Source organism: Octopus bimaculoides, chromosome 22, assembly GCF_001194135.2.
Source record: "Octopus bimaculoides isolate UCB-OBI-ISO-001 chromosome 22, ASM119413v2, whole genome shotgun sequence".
In the NCBI taxonomy this organism is placed as follows: domain Eukaryota; kingdom Metazoa; phylum Mollusca; class Cephalopoda; order Octopoda; family Octopodidae; genus Octopus; species Octopus bimaculoides.
Window position 1 is genome coordinate 26,174,759 of NC_069002.1, and position 6,289 is coordinate 26,181,047.

Genomic DNA, 6,289 nt, shown 5'->3' on the forward strand with positions numbered 1-6,289 from the left:
ATATATATAATGTATTTGTGTCTGTGTTTGTGCCCCCACCATCACTTGACAACTGATTTCCCTGTGACTTAGCGGTTCAGCAAGAGAGCCTAATAGAATAAGTACTAGGCTTATAAAGAATAAGTCCTGGGGTCGATTTCTTCGACTTAAGGCGGTGCTCCAGCATGGCCGCAGTCAAATGACTGAAACAAGTAAATGAATAAAAAAATAAAATATATAATTTATGTATAAATACTAAAACAGATACTATCCATGTAATTGAGGGCTCAGTTGATGACACCTCATTAAACTCTTTACTGTCGAGGATAAGGCTGGTGCCATGGTGGAATGCACCCAATACATTCTGTAAAGTGTTTGGCCATAAGGATAATCACCATAGAGACCATGTCTTCTAATGGAAGAAATGACCAAACCTCATTTGGTCACTTTCTGTGAGAGTATAGCTCAGTGGTTACAGTGTCGGGCTTACAATTATGAGGCAGTGAGTTCGATACCCAGACCAGGTGGTGTGTTGTGTTCTTGAGCAAGACACTTTATTTCACTTTGCTCCAGTTCTCTCAGCTGTAGAAATGAGTTGCAACGTCACTGGTGCCAAGCTGTATTGGCCCCTTTGCCTTTCCCTTGGACAACATCGGTGGCATGGAGAGGGAAGGATGGTATGCATGAGTGACTGCTGGTCTTCCGTAAACAACCTTGCCCTGACTTGTGCATCGGAGGGTAACTTTCTAGGTGCAACCCCATGATCATTCATGACCGAAGAGTGTCTTTATCCTATCTTAACCTATGATCTTTTTAGCCGACCCTTGCATTTTCTAACAACACTGTTCAATTTCCTCTCTGAGCCATAGCACTGGCCATTTTTAATTTCATATAGAAAACATGTCCATCTTAAAAAGCTGGTTTACATTTTTATTGTAGTCACTTCTTTTGCTTCTAAATGCATTTTATTCTAATAGTTTCTTTCTTCTGCTCTTTGGCATTCACTACCATTGTCTTGCTTTCCTCTGGTTTATGATATTCAGTTCTTTGAACTTTCTGCCATTCAGCATCTTTTAAATTTGTTGGTTCCTTCTTTCCTTCCTTTGTAGTCCCCCATGGTACATTGGCCTCAAACCTTGTTTGTGACAAAATTGTATAATACGAAAGAATTTCCATATGATGGGGTGGGTGAAAGTTAGATATTAGCAACGGAAACACTATTAGCACCAAACAGCAATCTTTATATCCTATTTAATTTGGATGTATTGTGTGAACACTGCAACATTGTGGTATATGTCTTGAGAGAGCATCTTGTATAGACAAGCACTAAACATCTATATGAGAAGCTCTTTCAAGACAAATACCATAGTGTTACAGCATTCTTACAATGGGTCCACATTAAGTAGGATATAAAGATTGATTTTCCATCTGATGATATTTCCTGCATTTTAAACCTAATTCAGCAAAATAATTTATTTCAGAAAGAGAATAAAATATCCATCCATTATTTGGACATTCGATAAGAATCTGAACAAATTCTTTCATTTACACCTACCCTACAGCCTGTCTTTTGTACAATGACACAAAAAGAGATATATTTACTCCCTGTGGGGAAAAAAAAGTTGCTTTTAAAGGACCCTTGTTAATTAGTATCATTAGCTTTGCTATGACTAATGGTCTAAGGTGTAGTGGGAATGGTTTTGTCGGCAAAACAAGGCCTGAGGAAAATGTTTAAACCATTTAATCTTCCAAATTGTTCTGGAACTTCAATTCATCATCATCATCATCATCATCATCATCCTTTAATGTCCTTTTTCCATACTGGCATGGCACAAACGGATTGACCAGGGCTGGCAAGCTGTACCAGGCTCCAGTCTGATTTGGCATGGTTTCTATAGCTGGATGCCCTTCCTAAATGCCAACCGCTTTACAGAGTGTACTGGGTGCTCTCCAATGTGGTGCCAGCATGGTATTTTCTTTTTATATGGTACTAGCACAAATGTTCATTATGTGACACTGATACAAGTGCCTCTTATGTGGCACCAGCACAAGTGCCCCTTTTTTTCAGTTGTTATAAATTAATATTAAATTATCAATATTGATCATGTCCATATTAGACAAGCCATCATTATTATATTTTATCTTTTACCTATTGCCTGTGTCATTCATTAAAACTGTGGCCATGCTGGGGCACCACCTTGAAGAAATTTTAAGTCTGTCCGTCTTTTGGTGAACTGCTAAGTTATGGGGATGTGAATACACCAACACCAGTTGTGAAGTAGTGGTGGGGGAGAAGCACACGCACACACACACACACACACACACACACACACATGGCTCATTGATTAAAACGTTGGGATCACAATTATGAGGTAGTAAGTTCGATACCCAGACTAGGTGGTGTGTTTTGTTCTTGAGCAAGACACTTTATTTCACGTTGCTCCAGTTCTCTCAGCTGTAGAAATGAGTTGCGATGTCACTGGTGCCAAGCTGTATCAGCCTTTGCCTTTCCCTCAGACAACATCAATGGTATGGAGAGGAGGGGAGACTGGCATGCATGGCAACTGCTGGTCTTCCACAAAAACAACCTTGCTCGGACTTGTGACTCAGAGGAGAATTTTCTACATATAATTCCATTTTCATTTGTGATCAAAGGGGGTCTTTACCCTTTTTACGACAGGCTTCTTTCTATTTCCATTTACCAAATCCACTCACAAGGCTTTGGTTGGCACAAGGCTACAGTTGAAGCCAATCGCCCAAAGTACCACACAGTGGGATTGAACCCAGAACCATGTGGTTGGAGAGCAAGCTTCTTATCACACAGTGAAGCTTGTGCCTATTATTTTTGCATTCACCAACAACACCATTCGAATCCCCATAACTCTCTTTTCAATTTCCATTCACGCATCAAGCTTTCATAAAATTTTAATGAGTGATCCATCAAACTGTCTTTGTTTGCAATCAGACGTTCTTAATTTTCGTTTATGCAAATCCATTCTGAAATTCTGAGGTATTATTGTCATTCTCTGTCTGTTGGTGTCAGTTTTCATCTTAACATTAACATTATCAAATTCCACATTAATCATCCTTGGATCACTTTTTATGCCAATTTTATAAAGACTCTCAGAATCTTCCTTTTAAATTTCCTCAACCATTTTTTTGTAAGAAGATTACTATTTGTAAATCTCTCAATGAGAGATATTCAGCAACAGTACTTTGGAGTAAAGATTATTTGCCAACATAACATGGCAGTCCTGGTTTAGGACAAATGTTGCTGTAATTTAGCTCCAGGAGACATTGTCTTCAGCTGGCTATACGACATGATCTGTGTCCTTATATTTTCAAACAAGGGAATCTAGCACCCCCACTCAGCTCAAAACAATATCTGTGTATCGCGATTTCCCTTCATCATTTTGTAGATTTATTCTTCCCCCTCCCATAATGCCACCACCCTCTCCATTATTTTCGTTTCTGCTGGGTCTTTAGCCTTGCGAGTTACAAGGCCACCTGGCTCGTGTTGCCATGATAAAATAAGACCCAGTACATTCCATAAAATGGTTGGCATTAAGGCGGCATCCAACCACAGAACCAAAGAAGCCAATCCTAAACTGAGACATTGCAGCAAGACATAGTCCTCCTGACTGTTGGATTTTGGTGAACCATCCAACCAACCCATGTCCGCATGGAAAGCAGACTTAAAGTGATGGTGGTAGTGATAGTGATAATGATGGTGGTTGTGATGGTGGTGGTGGGGGGGGTGATAGTGGTGGTGATGGTAGTGGTGTTGGTCATAATGTTGGTGTTAGTGGTGGTGATAGAAGCTGTGATGGGAATGGTGGTGGTGATGGTGGTAGTGGTGGTGATGATGTTAAACTGCAATGGTGGTTCTTCTTCACCCAACAACCTTCCATACCTGGAACTTCTTCTTTAGTTCTGGTAGTGATTCAACTATAAGAGCAGGGTCATCAGCATAGAGGAGCTCCCAGGGGAAACTTGTCTTGAATTCCTCTGTTATTGCCTGGAGGACTATGATGAACAAAAGGGGGCTGAGCACTGATCCTTGGTGAACCCCTACTTCTACCCTGAAAACTTTGCTGTATGCATTGCTAACCCTCACCTTACTGGTAGTATCCTTGTACATATCTTGTACAGCGCTCACCAACCACTTGTCTATCCCTAGTGTATATATATATATCTATACACACACTTACATATATATATAAGGATGTGCAATCATTTCATTATTTGACATGTGGCACCCAGTTGCACCTGTACAGGTAATGTGGATCTGATGGAGGGAGTGAGATTATGTCTACACAAACATTTGATCACTATAAACAAATCATCTGTGTGGTTGTTCAGCAAGAAATCGCCAAACTCTCATACATCATCTAACGATGGGAGAGTCCATGATGTGGATGTGTGTATTTTTCTGCAAGTACTTGTTAACACCACAATGCCAAATTTTGTCCTATTTCAAGAGCAGCCTTTACTAGTTACATTTGAAGTCTTCTCTGACCAGTTAGTTTCATGGAAAGAAACAATGCAGTTATTAATAAGAAGAGTTGAAATTAATGCATGCAAGATTTCACAGCTTTAGCATCACTCCTTCATAGTCAGTCTATGAACTTTTCTTCCCACCTTTGTATGCAGGCAAGGAAAAATAGACATGATGATGATGATGTATGTGATACGAGGAATAATTGGCTATTATTTCTAGTAGGCTGATTGATTCAATAGCACATGTCCGGTTGTGATGGTGTGGAGGATCTCAACTGTGTCTTTTATGTTCTACATGGTTTAAACTTAATGTTGGCAACCAGTCAGTAAAAAGGAAAAAAAAACAAACAGGAATATACAGGTTTCAATGATCTTGTTCTCTTTCCTTTGAGGCATGACAAACACACCCGCATTCGCTGTCACTCAGCTGCCCTGCTTTGTCTTCTATTGATTTGTTTGTTGGGATGTGTGTGTGTGTGTGTTTAACAATGTTATTAGTTATTACCATATTTTGCATGCTTGACTGTACTTTATTGCTGCACTTTTTTTTTGTGTGCATATACTAAAGTACATAATATTAGGTCTCTCATGGTCAATATATATATTATTTATTTATGCATGGGTGTGTTTCCCAACCACATGGTTTTAGGTTCAGTCCTACTGTGTGGACCTTTGTCATCTGCTTTCTACTATGGCCCCAGGCCTTGTAAATACATTTAGTAGACAGAAGCTGAAAGAAGCCTCTTGTAAAAAAAGAAAAAAATTATGTACATATATACTTTATTTGTGTATTGAGATTACTATTGGTTTCATGTTAAGAAATATCTCAACTATTCTTCAAGCTGGTCACAGAGAAAAACTCCAATTAAAACACAAAAAATGGTAGCCTTAATACAGAAATAAAGAAACTTTATCGACCAATGCAGTGTTTAGCACTCATTCTCGTTTGACATTTACATATATATATATATATATAAATGTCCATAATAAAGTGATCTAAGTAAACTCTGGTTACATACTGACCATCCAACTTCCATAGCTATAACCCAAAAAGTCCATTTCATCTTGTACCATTTGAGTATTCTTGACTGCTTCTCTAGCCATAAGCATTACCATTTTCTCATCTCAACAGCTCATAAGACAATAGAACGAGGAAGTTGTTGATTGATTTTCTTTGGAAGAATGTAATATTGAATATAGAAATTAAAATAATTTTTTTCTAAAATGTACTTAAAATTAGTGACATTCACTGATGTGGCTTCAATAACATTGTCAATAATTACATTATGCTTATTAAATTGTATATATATACATATATATATTCATGAATATATACATAAATATATAGGAGTGGCTTAGAGGCGCAGGCATGGCTGTGTGGTAAGTAACTTGTTTACCAACCACATGGTTCCAGGTTCAGTCCCATTGCATGGCACCTTGGGCAAGTGTCTTCTACTATAGCCTTGGGTCGACCAAAGCCTTGTGAATAGACAGAAACTGAAAGAAGCCAGTCATGTGTGTGTTTGTCCCCCCACCATCTTTATTATTATTTTAACCTTAAACTTCGTTCAAATTGTATTTAAAACGATAATAATTTATGTAAGCTGGTTTTTGTATATAATATACATGTTAGCATATATTATAATGGATGTAGGGATGATTATGGAATGTTTATTATTTTGATATTTTTAATAATATTTTTCTATCTTTATAAAATAAGTATTTTATATAAATTCATTTGGTACTTATTATTGTTGTATTTAGACCTGACGATTAGCTGTATTTTTGAATAGAATTTATTTTCGATAAT

General features: G+C 37.8%; 1 protein-coding gene across 5 annotated transcripts in view; it reads left to right on the plus strand.

Moving 5' to 3' along the window:
- The window catches only part of LOC106880532 (alpha-1,6-mannosyl-glycoprotein 2-beta-N-acetylglucosaminyltransferase), a 725,476-nt gene that overhangs the window by 20,107 nt on the left and 699,080 nt on the right, over positions 1–6,289 (plus strand). The window lies entirely within an intron of this gene.